Genomic DNA, 20,881 nt, shown 5'->3' with positions numbered 1-20,881 from the left:
CATACATTACAAAACAAATCCCTGCGAGATGTAATATGCTTTGAAGCACCACTATCAAAATACCAAGTACATGCATGCTCAGTCACATTGAGTGCCTGTGAAGACCAAGAGGCATCATAACTCCATGTGTAGAAACAGTAATCCCTGTCTTCAACAAAGGAAGCAGTCTCTGGAGGAGCTTTAGAGGTATCTTTTATAGACAACCCAGACTCCTTCTCCTTCTCTTTGGCAATCCTCTTCCTACACTCTGTGATGTAGTGACCTGGCTTCTTACAGTAATGGCATTTGCCCTTCTTCTTGGGCTGTCCATCACCTTTCTTGGTATCCTGAGATGAACCACCATCACCTGAATTCTGATTTGAACTCTTTGGCTGAAACTTGCCTTTCCCTTTTTGACCTGTCACAAATGCTTGTTCAGCACTTGTGTTCATGTTCATGTTCTTCTTGATTTGCTCTTCCTGTAACAAGAGAGCAACAAGTTCCTAATACTTTAGGGGCTCAATAGCATTCCTCATGCTAAGGTTCAAAGAGGTATTAAAAGCCAAGTAGGATCTTGGCAAAGAGTTTAAGATGGTGGATACAAGCTGTGTCTCAAGAATAATCTCATCCACATTGATGAGTTTCTCTCTCAAATCATGCAGCTTGTTCAAGTGGCTAGACATATCATCTCCTTCATGCATCTTCTGGTTTTCCAGCTCTCTTTTCAAAAATGAGATCCGTGCCTCATTACGAGCAGCATACATCTGCTCCAAAGTCACCCACGCATTCCGTGAAGAGCCAGCTGAACGAATATGAGGTATAATAGACCTCTGTACTGACAATGCAATAAGTGATAAGGCTTGTGCATCTTTGGCATCCCATGTCTTCTGGGCATTTGTTCTTTGAACAGGCTGTGGCTGAACCGGTGCCTATGCCTGTTGTCCTCTTCCACGAGCACCCCCTTGAGGAGGAGTCTCTGGAGCCAATGGACCTGGACGTGGTTCATCACCACTAACAAAATCCCAAAGACCTTTTGCCACGAGCACATTTCTCAGCATGAAACTCCACAAGGAATAATTCATGCCATCCAGCTTGTCTTCCTTAGACAAGTACGTGAACACATCACTCTGCTGTTGATTTGCCATTATGCTAGTGCACAATGTTGTACCTGTGTATCAAAAAACCCAAAAACAACAACCCTGAAAGCAACTGTACTCCACTGAAAACAACTAACCCAAATATGCTTGCACTCTCAATCCTCTGAATGTGCAAAGCAATGCACCATTGACTGAGTAGAGCAACAAAAGTGACTCACACAGCGCCAAAATGCCCAAAATTTCTGCACCCAAAGCCTTGCAAACGCCTGCAGAGGTTTCTTTGCAAGAAAACCTCCCTGTATCTGCCAAAAAAGCTTTCACAGAAAAAACGCCCAAATTTCAAAACATGTAAAGCTTTAAATGTTACCCATGTGATTTTGCAAGTACTGGTCGGCTGTAGGCTGTACAGAACAGCTGTCCGGAGCAGTGTACGGAAGAGAAGCAGCGACTGTATTGCTGCAGGTATACGCAGCAGGTTCTGGTCGACTGCTATCTGCTGTACGGAGCAGACTGGTCGGAATAGCTGTACGGAAACACCCGGCGCCTGTATGGACAGACAGCAGACCTGTACGGACTGTACGGCTGTTTGTGCAGGACTGAACGTGGGCTGGAGTGGCTGCAGCTGATAGCGAGGACCTATACGGACAGGGCAGGCGCAGCTGATGGCGAGGGCCTGTACGGGCAGGGCAGGCGAAGATGCTCTGATACCAAAATGTGGGAAGAGCGGTTAGAGTTAGGGTTTTGGAAGGTACACCAACAGGAGGCGTGTGTGAGAGAGAGAGGAACACGTTTGCTCATATGATGATAATGATCAAAAGGAGTACAATAGCCACATATAAAAGATGTGACCTAAAGTGTGTTCACATGGTCTGGCCATAAACTGTGCCAGGTGGACCAAACCACTTATAAACCACTATAAGTGAAACTAAGCTAAACTGGGGAAGAAAACCTCCACTAAACTGAAGTAAAAAGTGCCCCAGTAACCTACTGATGATCACTAGCACTCCCCTGGGTGCATACACAGCATAAAACCCAACATTAAGAACCGTTATCCTCTCCCTCGATCAGATGACCTGATTGACCGGTTAGTAGGAACGAAATATTTCACGAAGATAGATTTAGGTACTGGCTGTCACCAGATACGTATTCATGAAAGACATGTCGAAAGAACCGCCTTTCGGACTAGGTATGGCCATTACGAGTTTCTCGTATTACCTTTTGGGTTGACCAATGCTCCAACCACTATCCAGTAAATGATAAACGATCTTTTTCGTGAACATTTGGGAAAATTTGTGGTTGTGTTCCTGGATGATATTTTGATATATAGTCGTACTCTTGAGGATCATGTTAGACACCTCACGATTGTCTTATCTATTTTAAGACAGAATCGACTATATGCTAAATTAAGTAAAGGTGAGTTTTTTATGACAGACATCATTTCCTTGGGACACAAGATCACTAGAGATGGATTGAGCATTGACTATGACCGAGTTCAGAAGGTTCTGGACTGGCCTATACCGCGAACAGTGAAACAACTTCGTTCTTTTCTCGGTTTTGTTGTTTTTCTTCGGAAATCTGTGCGAGAGTACTCTCAGCTCACACTACCGATGACCGACTTGTTGAAAGGTCGTGGACGTAAGTCAAATCAACCTATCACTTGGAATAACGATTTGGATATGGCCTTCAGACTTTTAAAAGATAAAGTCAAGGAAGCACCTATCTTAGCATTACCCGCAACCTTATGTTCTTGAAACTGATGCCAGTGACTATGCCATCGAGGCTGCTCTATTTCAAGATGGTAGACCTGTTGCTTTTGAAAGTAAAAAGCTAGACGACACTCAATCTCGTTGGCCAACCCTTGAGAAGGAGCTTTATGCTGTGATTCACGCTCTCAAGGTTTGGAGACATTATTTATATGGCTCCAAGTTTGTGGTATTGACTGATCATCAGTCAATCAAGTATGAGTGTGATGCGGATGATTTGAAAGGAAGGAAAGCTCGTTGGACTGAGTTAATGCAAGATTTTGATTTTGAGATTCGTTATCGAAAAGGGTCCATGAATAGTGTTTCAGATGCGCTTAGTCGAATTAGAGAGGTGAATACTTTGTCATTCACCAAGATTTCTACTGACTTATTTCAGTCATTGAGAGGGCTTTGCAGGACTAATAGTTATTTTGGTCCATTTTGGCAGAAGATCCAAGACAGGAACTCATTGATTGACCAAGACTCACCATTCAGGTTGCAGGAGACCAGTGGATGATTCGGAATGGTTTACTATTCCGTAATGACAAAATTTGTGTACCACAGATCCCGGACATTAGGTCCAAGATTCTTAAGGAGTGTCATGACGCCCCTTCTGCTGGACACCCTGGGGTACACACGACACTATCGTTAGTGAAACACACTTTTTATTGGCCTAAGATGAAAGGGTATGTAGAAGATTATGTTCTCAAGTGTCAAGTTTGTCAAGCAAATAAAGCTGAACGCTTTAAACGGGCTGGGTTGTTGACTCCTTTGCAAATCCCAAGTCATAAATGGGAAAGTATTTCCATGTATTGCCAAGAACACATCAAGGCCACGATTCTATTTGGGCTGTGGTAGATCACTTGACAAAAATGGCTAGATTTTTACCGACCCAGAAGACTAATACAGCTACGCAATTAGCATGGCAGTTTATCTAGTAATTGTTTAGACTGTACGGGTTACCGCAGGACATAGTCAGCGATAGGGACTCTAAGTTTACGAGTGATTTTTGGAAACTTGTTTTTGAGAAGTTAGCAACTTTGAATTTGAGTTCCTCAAATCATCCTCAATCTGATGGCCAGACAGAAAGAGTGAATCAAATTTTGGAGGATATGCTTCAAGCATATGTATCCAAAAGACAGAGTTCATGGGAGGATTATCTTCCTATGTTAGAATTTGCATATAACAATACTAAGCATACAAGTACAGGTTTTAGTCCTTTCATGCTTATGTATGGTTTTCGACCTCGATCACCTGTTACAGTGGGATTCTCAGGACTTCAGCATGATGCAGTACGTAATTTTTTGCAAGATATGTAAGAAATGTTACAAGTTGCAAAGGAATCTATTAGAAGTGCTCAAGACCGAGACAGATTTTATTCTAGATATGATGTGGATGTGATGTGGATGTGATGTGATGTGATGTGAATCGAGATAGATGTGAATGGATGAGATATGATGTGAATGGATGTGATGTGATGTGATGTGGATCGGGGTAGATGTGAATGGATGAGATGTGATGTGAATGGATGTGAGGTGATGTGATGTGAATCGGAATAGATGTGAGTGATGTGAATGGATGAGAATGGATGAAGGACGATGAGAATAAATATGATTGGATGTGGATTAAGCAAAGTGAATTGATTTAGAAGAATGTGGAATAACGGGGTTCCTATGGACCAATTAGATTAATCCAAATGTAGGGAGGAGGAGATAAATGAAAGAATAAAAAAAAATCTCCCAAAAATGAGTAAATGCTCACATAAGATGAAGAGTTGACTAAGGACAAGGTTATTAGTTAAAAAAGAAGAGATATTTATAAGAAATGATGCATTTTTGACACCTCAGTGTGGGGAATTCCCCTCATGAAGGAGGCGTCTATTTCACATGTGTGGTTGAGTTTTAAACTCACAAATAATGAGATATTTTCATCTCTCCTCCTTCAACTAGATCCAAAAAGTAAGCTAAACTGACCTAAAAATGGTCAAAAATTGACCAAACTGATCTGAAAAATTCTAGAATCAGTTTGCTTGATTAGAGGCTCACTTTTTGCTATAAATGAAGCCTCTGAAGACAAACAGGGTTAGGGTTAGGGTTTACACAGGTTCAAGCAAGCGTGGAAAACTAGGAGGAGGAGTAAACACGACTGCTGTATATCTCAATGAATGAAAAATCAAGTACAAGCCACATTATAGTGACCCCTAAAGGATAAGTGTTCACATGTCCGGCCATAAATGTGCCGGGTGGACCAAAACACTTATAAACTGCATATAAGTGAAACTGAACTAAACTGGGGGAAAAAACCTCCACTAACTGAAGTAAAAAGTGCCCCAGTAACCTACTGATGATCACTAGCACTCCTCTGGGTGCATACACAGCATAAAACCCAACAAACCCCCCTGGAGTGATATGTGATCACTGTACATCATTCACCAAAAGGAAACAAATTCAAAGCATTTCGGAATGCTTCAAATTTCGGACGTGGTAATGCCTTGGTGAAGATGTCTGCCACATTCTGATCTGTAGGACAGTAGATCAGACTGATATCTCCTGCCTGGAGTCTCTCCCGAACAAAATGATAGTGAATCTCAATGTGTTTCGTGCGAGCATGAAACACAGGATTCCTGGCCACAGCAATGGCACTCTGACTATCAGTATAGATAGGTGTAGGGTCCTCCACTGAAATATCCATATCAGTCATGAGACGACGCAGCCAAACACACTCAACAGTAGTAGTGTAGGCTGCTCTGTACTCTGCCTCACAAGACGAAGTGGCCACTGTGGTCTGTTTCTTGCTTAGCCAAGAAATGCATGAAGAGCCAAGAAAGAAACAATTTCCACTAGTGGAATGTCTGGTATCAAAATCACCAGCCCAATCTGAATCACTGTAAGCGTATAACTGCATGTCACCCCCCTCAGGATAAAGCAATCCAAGAGACAAGGTACCCTGCAAATAACGGAATACACGCTTCACAGCTTGCCAATGTAACAACCGCGGGCTGTGCATAAATCTGCTCAACTGAGAGACTGCATACTGAATATCTGGCCTTGTATTACACAAGTAAATGAGGCACCCAACAGCCTGAGCATATGTAGTGGCATCAAAGGAAACACTGTCATCTTGTAGAGACAGTTTCATCCCAGGCTCCATAGGAGTACTAATAGGCTTGCAATCCTGAAATTTAAACTTCTCCAGAAGTTTAGCAACATAGCGTGATTGCAACAACCCAATGCCTCTGTTATCCTGCACAAACTGTATGCCCAAATAGTAATGTACAAGCCCCAAGTCAGACATGTCAAATGTCTGTTGCAGTATCTCTTTAAAAGCTGCAATTTTGTCATCATTTGATCCCATGAGCAAGAGATCATCCACATAAAGACTGATGACCAGCAGATCTGTCTCTTCTTTCTTTACATACAGAGTGGCCTCTGATGGACTGTTCACAAATCCCTGAGTGAGTAGAAAAGCATCTATTTTTGCATACCAAGCTCGTGGAGCTTGTTTCAAACCATACAAGGCCTTTTTCAGCCTGCAAACTTTCCCCTCATGACCATGTTCTGCAAATCCCATGGGCTGAAATACATAAACTTCCTCCTCGAGGTCCCCATGTAGGAATGCAGTCTTTATGTCCAACTGGTGAACAACCCAACCACGATGTGCAGCCAATGCAATGACACACCTAAGTGTCGACATACGGGATGTAGGAGCAAATGTCTCCTCATAGTCAATGCCCTTCTTCTGTGCATAGCCCTTTGCAACTAGACGGGCTTTGTACCTGTCAATGGATCCATCTCCATGTCTTTTCAACTTATAGACCCATTTAGTACCAATTGCTTTCTTGCCTTTGGGCAGATCAACCAAATCCCATGTTTGATTCTTTTTAATAGAATCAAGCTCATCCTGCATGGCTTTGTTCCAATGCACATTATCTCGTGCATCCACAAACGAATCAGGCTCATCATCATCCTGTAAACTGGCTGCCATAACCAGATTCAAATCCATGATGTGTGCATGCTCATTGGTCCTTGTCTCCCTACGAGTACGACCAGCAAGAGGACCCTCTAAATGGCTGTCCTGTAATGTCCTCAAATACCATCTAGGTATATGTCTGACCTGTGGTGCCTGCTGTCCCATATTTGGTTCAGTTTCTGGCTCATTTGGCTGCTGAATTTCTGCACCACCTACATCATTTGCTGGCTGTCCAGTACCCTCATGAGTTGGATCACCAACTGTAGAATGAAACTCCATGGGTAGTAGACCTTCAAACACATCATTTTCAGCCTGATTTGCCTCATAACCAGCCATGGATATTTCTGATTTTTCATCAAAAATCACATCCCGACTGATGAATATCTTCCTGGATTGTGGGTCATATAACCTGTAGCCCTTGCTCTCACGGCTATACCCAACAAAAATGCATTTTGTGGCTTTATCATCAAGCTTCCTCCTCAACTCTTTGGGTATGTGTGCATATGCAAGACACCCAAAGATACGAAAATGCGATACAGAAGGCTTGCGGCCATGCCAAGCCTCAAAAGGAGTAATAGAAACCAATGCCTTTGTGGGACATCGATTTAAAATATGACAAGCACACATTACTGCTTCCACCCAAAAGATATGTGGTAGTCTTTTTGCCTTTAGCATACATCTGGCCATCTCCATGAGTGACCGATTTTTCCTTTCTGCAACCCCATTCTGCTGTGGAGTGTAAGGAGTAGTATACTGATGTTTTATACCTCTACTCCCAAGAAAGGAATTCAGCACAGAGCCTGATCACGTGGGAAGGAAAACCTGTGCATTTTTCCCAAAATACATCCTTCACAAATGTGATCTGGAGGCTTCTCCATGAGAGGTAGATCTGTAAACATATTATGTCGCTGCATAAGCATAAGACTACCAAAATTTACATGCCCCATGCGAGCATGCCATAACTCCGCATCAACCATAGCTGGAGTAAGAGTGAATGCATGATAAGCAGACTGATCCGCTGGCTGAAATGCATCCAACTCATAAAGTCCATGACATAATGTACCAGTAAGCATCAAGGTCAAGGCATTTGCTTTGTCTCTGACCATGCATTTATCATCATCAAAGTGGACTTGCATTCCACAATGTGCTAAAGAAGAAATGGACAACAAATTCTTCTTTATCCCTGGTACATATAAGGCATCTGTAAGGCGGAGAATGGAGCCATCAATGGCTGTAAGCTGAATCTCCCCAATGCCACAAACTGGATATGAAGCATTGTTGGCACACTGAACAGTTTTGCCAACAGGGGCAAGGCCTACATGACTAAACAAATCCCTACGAGATGTGATATGCTTTGAGGCACCACTATCAAAATACCAAGTACATGCATGCTCTGTCAAACTGAGTGCCTGTGAAGACCAAGAGGCATCATAGCTGCATGTAAAAAAACAGTAATCCCTGTCCTCAACAAAAGAAGCAGTCTCTGGAGGAGCTTTAGGAGCATCATTAACAGACATCCCAGCTTCCTTTGCCTTCTCTTTGGCAATCCTCTTCCTACATTCCGTGATGTAGTGACCTGGCTTCTTACAGTAATGACATTTGCCCTTCTTCTTGGGCTGTCCATCACCTTTCTTGGTATCTTGTGAAGAACCACCATCACCTGAGTTTTGATTTGCACTCTTTGGCTGAGATTTCCCTTTCCCCTTTTGACCTGTAGTAAATGCTTGTTCAGCATTTGTGTTCATATTCATATTCTTCCTCATTTGCTCCTCTTGTAGTAAGAGAGCAACAAGTTCCTGATACTTGAGGGGTTCAACAGCATTCCTCATGCTGAGGTTCAAAGAGGTATGGAAAGCCAAGTAAGATCTTGGCAAAGAGTGCAAGATGGTGGACACAAGCTGTGTCTCAGGAATAATCTCATCCACATTGATGAGTTGCGCTCTCAAATCCTGCAGCTTGTTTAAGTGGCTAGACATATCATCTCCTTCATTCATTTTCTGATTTTCCAGCTCTCTTTTCAAAAATGAGATCCTAGCCTCATTAGGAGCAGCATACATCTGCTCCAAAGTCACCCATGCATTCTGTGAAGAGCCAGCTGAACGAATATGAGGTATAATGGACCTCTGAACTGATGAGTGACAAAGCTTGTGCATCCCTGGCATCCCATGTCTTTTGAGCATTTGTTCTCTGAACAGGCAATGGCTGTCCTGGAGCCTGTACCTGTTGTCCTCGTCCACGAGCACCCCCTTGGGGAGGAGTCTCTTGAGCCAATGGACCTGGACGTGGTTCATCACCACTAACAAAATCCCAAAGACCTTTTGCCACAAGCACATTTTTCAGCATAAAACTCCACAAGGAGTAGTTCGTGCCATCCAATTTGTCTTCCCTAGACAAATATGTGAATACATCACTTTGCTGTTGATTTGCCATTATGCTTTACGCACAATGTTGTACCTGTTTACCAAAAAACCCAATAGCAAAAACCCTGATAACAACTGTACTCCACTGAATACAGTTCACCCAAATCTGCCTGCACTCTCAATCCTCTGAATGTGCAGCTCAATGCACCAATGACTGAGTAGAGCAGCAAATGGCGTACACAATGCCAAAATGCCCCAAAAATGCCCAAATTTGCTGCACCCAAACTGTGCAAAAAACCTGTATATTTTCTTGCTAGAAAATCTGCCTGTTGTGCCTGTATATTTTCACAGAGAAAATTAAAGTGCCCAATATTCAAAATTTATAATGCTTACCACAGTGTGGATGACTTGACTGTTATACTGTGCAGGTACAGTTTACTGTACGGAGCAGACTGCAGGTACAGTTGAAGTACGGCGGTTGTACTTGTACTGAACAGTGAAAAAAGGTACTCTGCAGGTTGGTACAGTACGGTACTGACAAAGTCGACCAAGCTGTGCATGTACAGTCGGCGCTGAAGGCGTATGGCTGCGCAGGTGACAGTCGGCGCTCACGGTGGCTGGTACACGTACGCTGAATAGCGCTGACTGGGGCTGCAGGCGGCGTCTTACAGGTGGCGCACAGGTACACGGGCTGAAGGCGGCGCTCACAGTAGTTGTAGGCGACGACTGACTGATGCAGTACCCGACTGAAGGCGACCACTTTACAGAAGGCGGCGCACAGCTGCAGGCGGCGTTGGCTGAACTTACTGTACGGGCAGGTACTGTTGTACGGGCAGCAGCAATATAGAGCTTCAATGCTCTGCTGAAGGCGGCGCAGGCTGTGTACGGGCAGGTAGTGTAGAGCTTCAAGGCTCCGATACCAATTGAAGACAAACAGGGTTAGGGTTAGGGTTTACACAGGTTCAAGCAAGCGTGGAAAACTAGGAGGAGGAGTGAACACGACTGCTGTATATCTCAATGAATGAAAAATCAAGTACAAGCCACATGATAGTGACCCCTAAAGGATAAGTGTTCACATGTCCGGCCATAAATGTGCCGGGTGGACCAAAACACTTATAAACTGCATATAAGTGAAACTGAACTAAACTGGGGGAAAAAACCTCCACTAACTGAAGTAAAAAGTGCCCCAGTAACCTACTGATGATCACTAGCACTCCTCTGGGTGCATACACAGCATAAAACCCAACAGCCTCCTCCCTCTTTGTAAATGGTTAAAAGTGTTTTATGCATTGTTACTCTACTCCTCTCCCCAGAGCCAAAAACAGTGAATTCATTGATAATTCATTTGTTTTTGACCATTTCCTCTTCAAAAGAATTGGTGGCCACTCTTGTTGCAAACAAGAGTAGATCCCTTAAACCATCAAGCCAAAGGAAAGCTCACAAAACTCCTAGTAAGTTAGAAATTCTACTTTTTCTTATTCTATTTTATGGTTTTTTGATTTTTGCTTTCTTTAAAATGAAAATGGATATTATGCCTTGCTGGAAAGGCTTTCCCCCTTCTCTTTATTATTGAATTCAGCCTTTCTTTATCCTAGATGTGTAATCAAATTGATGGAATTAAACTTTTTATATTGTTTACTCCTATAATAAAGTGAAAATTGATTAGATCGTTCACCCAGAGAGTTCTCTGAAGGAACGATGGTGTATTTGCAAGTTTCGAAAAATTCCGAGACTTTACGGACAGGTCGATCTCCGAAATTATCCCCTAGATACTATGGACCATTTCGTATTACACGACGGATTGGTTCAGTTGCATATGAATTGGATCTGCCTTCTCATGTGAAAGTTCATCCTGTATTTCATGTCAGTAGACTTAAGGAAGTACTAGGTGGAACAAACCAGTTAGTTACTCCTCAAGAAATCATAGATGTCGAGGACATGTGTCACCAGCCTGGACATTTCCCAGTATGAAAGGGGTCTGGTGGACTCTAGGATGTCTAAATATTTGGAAAGTATAAGCTTTGGGAATGGGGGATTATCCTAGAATACAAAGGACCACACTCCTAAAATTTAGGAGAGTTGCTATTTTTGGCCCGACTCCGATGGAAATTCTGTTCGCGTCATTACATCTGGAATTGAGCAGATACCAAGAGTTAGCAAAGTACCTATGATGACAGAATGTCTACTAGTTGGGATATTTTTAGAGGTAAAATTATGGAAGGACCCATCTCTTAGATTGGGACACGTGGCAAGAAAGTGGACCAAAGTGAGACAAGTGGCCTGACACTTGTTAGAAAGTGGATCAAAGTGAGACAAGTGGCCTCACACTTGTCACTTCAGCTATTGTGTGGCTCTCCACTTATCATTGTAGCCTTCTCTTGCCATTTTAGCTCATGGGAGGCCCAAATCTATAAATTGGAGTCCTCTCTTCATTAATGGAGGCTCTCTTGCTGCACACTAGCCCTAATGATGGCTACTCTCTTTCTCTCTCTCTTGAAGGCTGCCCATGAAGAATACCGGCTGTTGGGGACTGTTTTGGAGGCTTCCATCACGAAGAAATACTGAAGGCCAAGGTATTTAATCATTTATTATGATTTTTAGCCATTGTACTTGTTGTACCACCCCTTGTACTTACTATACCAACCCTTGTACTTGCTGTACCTACTATACCAACCACTGTACCTGCTGTACCAACCACTGTTTTGGTTGTACCAACCCTTGTACCGGCTGTACCGACCACTGTACCTATTGTACCGGCTGAATGGAGAGCTGAACCTGTTGTACCAGCTCTATTGCATGAAGACCCGTGGTTTTTGGGGAAGAATCAGTACCCACACGGAGGTATATGGATTATATTGTTGGCTCGGCATTTCTACATCCTGTGTTCCGGCTTGGTAGCCTCGTGTTGGGCTCTATTATGGCATTTGTATATGGATAATCCGGCATCTCCCGTGGGGAGAGTAAGGCCCTCAAAGCTTGTACATGATATTATTCTCCTTGGGTAATAAAATACTCCAAGGGGGTCGGCCCATTCCGGCCTCTGCGGTGTCACATGTGCAAGCTCCATTTTCAGCATTTATGGATGTTTTGTAAAGCTTTATGTTCTATGCAAAGTGATGATGGATATGTGTTAAGGCTGTGGCCATGTTTAAATGTTTTAATATGCATTGATGGTATCAACAAGTGTGTCAAAGGCCCTAGTCCCCCGGCACCGCCGCGAGTTACAACATGACATTTGTTCCACACGAACCTAAAAAGATTCTTGGATTTCGTGAAAGAAGATTACGTAATACGTTTATCACGGAATACAAGATCAAGTGGAAGGATCGTGTTGAGGAGGACGCTACATGGGAGACATTGACTACTCTTCAGAGAGATTACCCTGGCTTTTTAGTGAGCTCAGGAGTGAGCTCTTAGAGGAAGGGGAGTATGTCATGTGCACAGTGTGTATCTACCGTGTGCTCAGCTCGTGGCTCGGTGGGGACAGCCAAGTCTGTGGGCTTGCCCACGGCTCTCATGGTTGGGAGGTGAGTCAGGCCTACACCCCCTTCTTGTTTGTTTGTTTGTTTGCAGGTTTCAAGTCTCGTACCAGGAGCGTTCTACGAGGAGATCCTATGGAGATTTGACAATGTTCATCTTAACACAAACTCCCAAACTGTCTCTCAAAAGAGAACTCGCATCACAGCACAGCATACCATACAGTTGACACACCTGTACAAACCCTCTCTACCTTCCAAGGGTACTATCCATCTCTGTCATGGATTCCCCGTCCCCTGTCATATCAGTAGCAAGGCTGTACCATGCATGTGTCCACTCCTGTACCTTCTGCCTGCATGTGACCTATCTCCTGGAGAAACCCAAAAACATGTTTCCTCGAGAAACCTACGACCTGTTTCCACATGAAACCCTTAGGCCTGTTCCCCTTTGAAACTTATGTCCTGTTTCCCATACATCTAGTTACCTGTTCCCACATGAAACATCTGGCAACATAGAGATGCTCATAACTGTAGGTCCCACTGTTCCTTTCTAGCAGGAAGAAAACAATCTGCTCCATGAGCACGCAACCATGCGAACTTGCTTCACTCCCATGCCAAGAAGCATAACCACAAGACCTGTACTTGCAGTCAAAAACCCAAGCACATTGCTGAATTTGCAACCAAACAAAAACAGCCCATAAATTGTCCTATTTCCACCCTCTTGAACTGCCAAACCCTTCCTCTCACAAAGGGCTAGAGAGAACCACTCTAGAAGTCTTGAGCCAGTGAAAAGAGAGACTCCGAAAGACATCACCTGCAGTCCCACTTGCTCACAAAGAAAGAGAGACTTACAGTCTTTATGTCGCTTTCCACAAGGAAGAAAAGACTCGAGGAAAAGCCCCGAATTGTCTTGTCCTCGTCTTGCAGCCGGAAGAGGGAGAATACTTGTGAGAGAACCTGCTGTCCAGCCTTGTGTTCGCTTCTCACAACTCACACTTCCCAACTGACAACCATCTTCTTGCCAAAAGCAAAGGAGAGAGGAAGAAAAGAAAGAACCTGCAAGCGCCTGTGTACTCTGCAGCACAGCAGCCAGCTTATCCTCCAAAAAGCCAAAGAGAGAGAAGAAAAAGGATCTGTGTTTCTGTCCTATTGTGCAACACACCAGCCAGTAGCTTCCCTCATCAAGAATCAATTCAGAGCCTGAATTCAGCTGCGCCTGCATACACAACAGCTTTGCCTGCTTGCAACTCTCTCCAAAAAAAACAAGAGAAAGCTGAAGCGCAGCCCTGCAGCCTGCCTGTTTTCAGAAAAAGCTCTCCACGCCAGCAGCCTGTATGCGCCCTGTTTCCAGAAAAGCTCTCCTCCCTCATGCGCTGCCCGCCAGCCTTCCTTTTTCCCCAAAAAGCACACGTGGCCCCAAAATAGCTTAAGGGCCACGTTTTTCTTTAATGAAGGGCTTTATAACAATTTTTAAAGGTTTTTTAAACCTTTTAAGCTAAAATCTCTTTGCCCCCTTTCACACATGGGGTTTTACACACATGGGCTTCCATTTTCACTCCAACCTGATGCCATTCACACTGTCCACCATGTCCCCGTGCACACCTGCATCTTGTCCAGAGAAAAACACAGGGTCATGACATTCACAGGGAGAAAAGACCGGCACTCCTCCATGATGCCCATGATTCACTTGTTGGTGGTCATCACGGGATCAACAATACCTTGGAAAAGTTAGAAAGATGGTTTAATTGGCCGAAGATGCACAAGGATGTGTACAACTATGTTTTCGCATGTTCCATATGTCAAAAAGTAAAAGTACCTCATACCTGACAGGCAGGGTTGCTTTAGCCATTGCCCGTTCCTAAGGATCCGTTCACGACATTTCGATGGATTTTGTTGGACCCCTTTCCACATCTACTGGATCTCGGAAGACTCAATGTATGACAATAGTTGACAAATTCAGTTACTTTTGTATGTTTATACCATGTAAGCAGACGGCCACAACAGAAGATATAGCCCGGCTTTTTCTCTGACATTGGTATCCAGCTTGTGGTTTGCCATGGACCATTACTTCAGATCGGGATCCAAAGTTTACACCTCACTTCTACCGAGCTATGTTCGACAACTTTGGTACCAAATTGCAATTGTCCAGTGCATTCCATCCCCAGACCGATGGCCAAACCGAGATTTACAGCCAGTTGGCTTTCGATGTGCTTAAAGCGTACTGCCAAGATCAGCAGTCGAAGTGGGAGCTTCATCTCCCGTTGGTACTAGAGATTCTCAATGACAACTCACTCATCCAGTGTTGGCAGAACTCCGTATGAGGCAGCTTTTGGTCGAAGATTTTCATCCTTTTCACGAGGATGATCTCTCCTTCCTTGGAAGCCAACAAGACGACAGAAACTTTTTCAACCATCATTGAGTCAATCAAAGAGCATCTTACCAAAGCTGAGGAGGCTTACACCAAAAAGGCAAACAAGTCGCGAAGAGATGTCAATTTCAAAGAAGGTGAATGGGTATAATTAAGGATCATGAAGCAAAGACTCAAGCAAGTGGGCAAGCGTTGTTCAAAGTTGTCATTCAAAAGTTTTGGTCCTTTTCCCATCATCAAGAAGATGAGCGATGTCGCCATGCAACTTAGATTGCCATACAGTTGGACGACGCACGTCTTCCGCGTCTCTTGGTTAACGCCTTATATTGAACCTTCATTGCAGAATGTTCCATAACAGCAACAACTACAAATTGTTGATGAAGCAGAGGTGATAGAGCTTGAGCAGATCCTTCTACATCGCATGGTTCTGGACGACGTCTTCACCAATTTTATACAAAGTTCAAATATCGAGGAGGAGTATCCACAGTTATTGCCGGACTATCTCGAAGCTATAAACCTACCACCAAGCTAAGCAAGAGGGAATGTCACGTGCACCCATGCACTGTGGTACACGATGACAAACTGGGTCATCAACAATGCAAGAATCATGCACAGAAGTAGTAACTTTTTAGGATATTTTGTCATATGCCGTGACTCCTTAGTGAGCCCTACTCCGGGACATGCCAAGCACAAGCTACGTAGGCCAATCTCCCTGCGACAGAGGTCAGTGTCAAGTCAATCCTCTTAACCCACTGTGGAGAATTCAACAAGTGTTCATCATATAGGTGCATGTAGATGTCAGCCATTGCAGTAGGATGCATGGTAAGCATTTAGTTGCATTTCATATAAGACGAACCAACCCTAAGGCCAACCCCAAGGCAGCCCCAAAGATGGGCAAGCCTTGCAATGGACAGTCACACCCTTCGCCTCCCTATAAGACCTGTCGATAGCCCTTGTGGGCCTGGGCAACAGTCGGCCAGGCCAGACTGTTGTCGGCTAAGCTATGCAGCTAGTCAGCTAGCAAGCCGACCAGCCCCAGCAGCCTGACCAACAAACAAAGGCATTTAATGCCATTAAACACCAGTCGTGGGCTTTTCTACAGGCCGATAACATAATGAGGCAGCTGACCAGCACTCTAGATCATATCAAAAGACATGCCATGTTCAATCCCAAAAATCAGCAGATAAAATTAGAGATTATCAAGCAAAGTTAGTCAAGCATGTATGCATGGGCTCCAACCTTTGCATACCTACAGCCACTCTTGTGCTTTCAGCCCAAGGCAAAGAAGCTCAATCTCTTCGGGAGTATTCAGCACACTAACCCTCAGTCTCGGGCCGGTGTATTCTCTTGGAGATAGCTTCAAAGTCGACTTCAGCTTATGCACAGTTCTGCCCAACCTTTGGTCACTTTGTCCTTGCGTTTGGCAGTCAGTCAATCCGTTTATCCGCTCAATCACAGTTCAGCTTGTATTCAGTTCTCCAAAAGAATAAATAAAGCAAATACTCCTGCTTGCAGGGAGGGCCCTTCAGTATGTAATTTGGGACCCCATCTGGTGTCATCTCTACTACATCTCTTTCAGATTCATGTATGTTGTTTTAAAGAATTGCTAAAGACTCACTAAACTCAGGTTTAAAGAAAGGCTTCGTTGTTTCACACGGTCCTAGCTCGGCACATGCTACAGCTATGTGCCATATCCTCTCACCTTGGCTTTGAGTGCAACAAGCTAGTTTATCAAGATTTCATCTGATTCACATGAGCATCAAAGCTCTCATGTGAGAGCATCATCAGACCATAGAACTTTATTTGCAGAGAGACTTTAGAGTTCTTACCCTATGCTCCAAAGAGTTTATCCAACATTTTATAAGCTTCTTTAGAAGTCGGGAGATCAGCGACATGATGTATGAAGTTGTCTGACAAGCCTAGGGCTATGAGGCCAAAGGCTTTCTAATCGAAGCTCTTTGGGCTCCGCATTCAGCTTCAGGCATCTTATTGTTTCCCTCAATGAAAGACCAGAGGCCTTCACGTATCAAGCTAAATTCTAACTTGGTCTGCCAAGTATGAAAGTTGTCTCCATCAAACTTTTCAACAAGAAGATGTGAACCCATCTTGATGGAGACAAGGAGTCTTAGCTCTTATAGATAATGAGCCAAAGTCCACCCTTACACCGATGGTACTAAATGCCCAAATTTCCAAAAAATGGTTTTGAGCTTATGAAACCCTAAAAACTTAGGGTTTTCAACCAAGAGGCTTTTTCAATTTAATGCTCTAGCAAGGTAGAGCATGAGCTCAATGTCATAAATGTACTTTCAATTTTGAAAAAGATAGCCCAAAAATTAGGGTTTTTTTAAATTAGGGTTTTGAATTTTTGAGAGCGTTGAAATCTTCAATTTGTTGCTATCCTTTGTAACAAAAGTCTTCAAGTGGATACACTAAACCCTAGGAAAGCTTCCCCTATAATTCAACTTGAGAAAGGAAGGCTAAAATTAGGGTTTTCAGCCAAAAGACCACCAATTATAGCAAATAAAAGGATTATTTTGCTGAATTCCAGTCATTGGGAGTGTATAGGAGAGTGAATACGACCTGGAAACACTCCTAGAAGCTTGGAAAACCCATTAGCAAGCTTGGATATGGTGTTGGGAAGGAGAAAGTGCAAAAATGTCACGTGCATCCCGCACTTGGATACCACGTAGACATATCTGTACAAAAGGTGCAGGACCCAGGGTGGAAAACTTGTCCCATGTGAGCCTAGCCCGGGACAAGTCAACCAGGGTTCCACTCCGATCGTCCAAGGTCAAGTGTGCATTGACCTGCACATGAAGCAGTGCCAGTCCGCGCTACGAGTCTCCCTCTGGAATGATGTCAGTTGCACTATATGTTTGGTCTGTGACCAGATGTCAGACGACTGTGTAGAAGTAGGATTTGCAGGTAGGAATGGGGCCAACCCATAGGGCTGCCCCAAGAACAGTTATATGGACACGGGGAAGGCTATGGGCCACCCCAAGGGGCCAGGCAAGCCCCAAGACTTGCCCACCAGCCCAAGGAAGGGCTGGGCAAGCTATCGGCCAGCCCAGCCAGGCGGCCAGGCCAATGGGCTGCCCAGCAGCCAGTCGGCCAGTGCCCAGGGGCTGCCCAGCAGCCTGCGCAGGCCTGGACAGCAGCCCACAAGTGGCCAGACAGCCCTAGTGTGAACACATATAAAAAACCAGCATTTAATGCTGAATAAACAGGTCGTGGAGGGAAAAATAGCCAGCCGACTGGATACAGTAGAGGGTATAAATACCCAAGGCATAAATCAGTTCATTTATCTCATAATTCACAAGGTGCTGCAGCTACTCAAGGGCCAGGACAGCCAAGGGAGAAGCTAACGCAAGGGTGAAGGTTTGAAGGTCAAGGGCAGAGATCTATCTCAGCCAAAACAGGTTCAGTCAGTCTTTTATTTTCAGATTTTGCATCATTCTAATAAAAGCAAATCACATTAAATCGTGGTAATGGGTTAACACCATTCCAGCTTACAGATCAGAGAAGCCAGTCAGATCTTCTGGAAGGGCTGGCCTATCAATTAGAGGATTGTTTTACATTCTGGACCTGGCTCACACGGCGCCTTCACCCACAACCATGACTGTCCACCTATTCTGCACAATGCACTCCAGGCCAATGCCCTTCGCCAATCATGCAGAACGCCCTACTCCATTCAATATCATGATCAGATTTGTCAAGTTCTCAATGTTATTAAGATCAGACAGGCTAATAAAAATCAAACAACATACAAACCAGTCACAGACCCTCATCGCCTCCTTTTTTTCAGGAAAAGGGGAGCAGCCTTCAAGCAAATCTATTCTAGGCTATCTTTATTGTAGCACCTCCTTTTAAAATTGAAACTCCGATGGCTTCTCCCCACATACCAAGGACAGGCACCTGCTGACAACCTATAAAGATACGCTGCCAAAATCAGGGGACAGCATCTAAGACCCTCTAAAGATCCACACAATGTGCGGAGACACTTAACCAAAGGCCTCATAGGTACTTTCATATCTTCCAAATCCATCATGACCACTTCTCTACCAGAACCAGAGACTCGCATTATAAAGGCACAAGGGCAGCTGTTCTAAAATTATCTGTACGGGTACTCATGGCTCCATGCACTCACTTTGTCTGTCTGCGTATCGGCTACACACTCAGCCTTACCTTATACAATTGATGTATGGTCGCACATACACTTGTGGTCTTTTGTAAGATGATAATAGATCTTTCTCTCTCTCTCTCTCTCTCTCTCTCTCTCTCTCTCTCTCTCTCTCGCCCTTAATCAACGTTTATTAACCTTAAACTAAGACTGCAAGAGCATGCATACAGGAAAAAACCCTTGCAAAATCAATAGCTAGGAAGGTGAACACTACCTCTGAGAGCTCGCGAGCTAGGCCGAGGGCAGCAAAGAGGCCTGTTGCATACAGAGAGACTGCCCGCCCGTTCGATGGGGCTACACATTTAAACATGCTGCCACTTGATGCCCATCAATTAAAAAAGTATGGGCAGTCATTTTCTCGATGGGTTTGTTGGCAACACTCTAAGCATTGCTTTGAATGCTTCTGGGTGCCCTAGCAATCTGTAAAGGGCCTTACATATACGATCGAGACCTTCACATCACCTGTAAATGTGAGAATTTCACTCGCCATGTGTCCTCTACCTTTTGATTATATTTTAGCATCTCTTCCATGGCACGCAAGTGCGACATCTGCACCTTCACTACAAAAGGCCACTATGTGGAAATCTCTCACAAAAAGTCATAGGACACACAACCAAGGGTGTTAGGCCATGTGTACGCTAAAAAAATGATAAACAAAAGCTAGCACCCATGATAAACGTAGGCCAGGCCTATAAAATTTTTAAAAAAAAGTACCTATATCGTCTGCCTTCTCGGCGCATCATTATCATGGGGGCTTTGCGTGCAAAGGAAGACGATGATGCTTGCAGGCGCTGCACCAGCTTGAGTCCTATTTGAGATCAGGCAGCATGGGGGATCATACTATGGGCGCTTGGAGTAGTCAGTGTACACTACTAGTAGCAGCCATCCGATTAGTGGGAGAATGGCTTGCGACGGCGGGAGAATCAACTCATGACCGTGGCAATGGTGACCTCGCCCCAAAACCATTACTTCCTCTGCTGCATCATCGTCATGATCATCTTCTTCACATACGACCCCTCCTACCATGGCTATAAACGCCAGCCGCCACCACCGCCGTTGGATCTCCCTTCTCGCACTTCCTTCCTTCTCAGGATGTTTTCTCAACATGTTACAGTATTGCTATGATTCGATTTTTCCTACCATTTCTGATCAACTTCATGTTAATAAGCCATCAGTGCCGTGGAAAATTCGGCTAAATATAGCCTGTGAAACAACAGTTAAGGCTAGGGTTTGTTACAAAGCAACCATGCACTCAAAAGTCCCAGGCGTAGAAAATAATTAAAAAAGCACCTATTGTGTCTGCCTTCTTAGCGCATCAACCAGGCACTCAAAAGTCCCAAGCATAGAAAATAATAAAACAAGCACCTCCTATGACTGCCTTTTCAGTGCATCATCATCATGGCCATGGCCGTGGCAATGGTGAACAAACCCTCGCTTCCTCTCCTTCATCATTCATCATTATCGTCTTGTTCACATACGACCCCTCCTGGCATGGCTATGGACACCAGCCGCCGCTGCTAGAGTGGATTTGCATGCTCCTCTTTGGTTGACAAGTAAGAAGTTAAAGCTCAAGGTACTTCCCTCTCTTTCTCTCTCGCTCGAGCCCTTTGGATTTGTTAACCTTACGAAATGATTTTGCCTAAAGTTGCTATTGTTGGTTTTGTGCCAATGAACTGTCGTGTTTATGTATCCCTATAGTGGCCATCATTG

At 44.1% G+C, this 20,881-nt stretch overlaps 1 protein-coding gene across 3 annotated transcripts in view; it reads right to left on the bottom strand.

The window, feature by feature from the left end:
* Positions 1-19,507, bottom strand: part of MED31 (SOH1 family protein) — an 83,039-nt gene extending 63,532 nt beyond the window's left edge. The window contains exon 1 of one of the 3 annotated variants that reach the window (XM_086794868.1): positions 19,386-19,507. The gene's annotated coding sequence lies outside the window, so the exon portion shown is untranslated. The remainder of the gene's footprint in view (positions 1-19,385) is intronic. The other 2 variants (XM_086794866.1, XM_086794867.1) reach the window with 2 other exon arrangements.
* Between the last annotated feature and the right edge of the window lie 1,374 nt (positions 19,508-20,881).

This window comes from Cibotium barometz, chromosome 61, assembly GCF_041138505.1.
Source record: "Cibotium barometz isolate CiBa-2024 chromosome 61, ASM4113850v1, whole genome shotgun sequence".
Lineage (NCBI taxonomy): Eukaryota > Viridiplantae > Streptophyta > Polypodiopsida > Cyatheales > Cibotiaceae > Cibotium > Cibotium barometz.
Note: the sequence above shows the minus strand (reverse complement) of the source record. Positions and strands in the feature narration are given on the sequence as shown.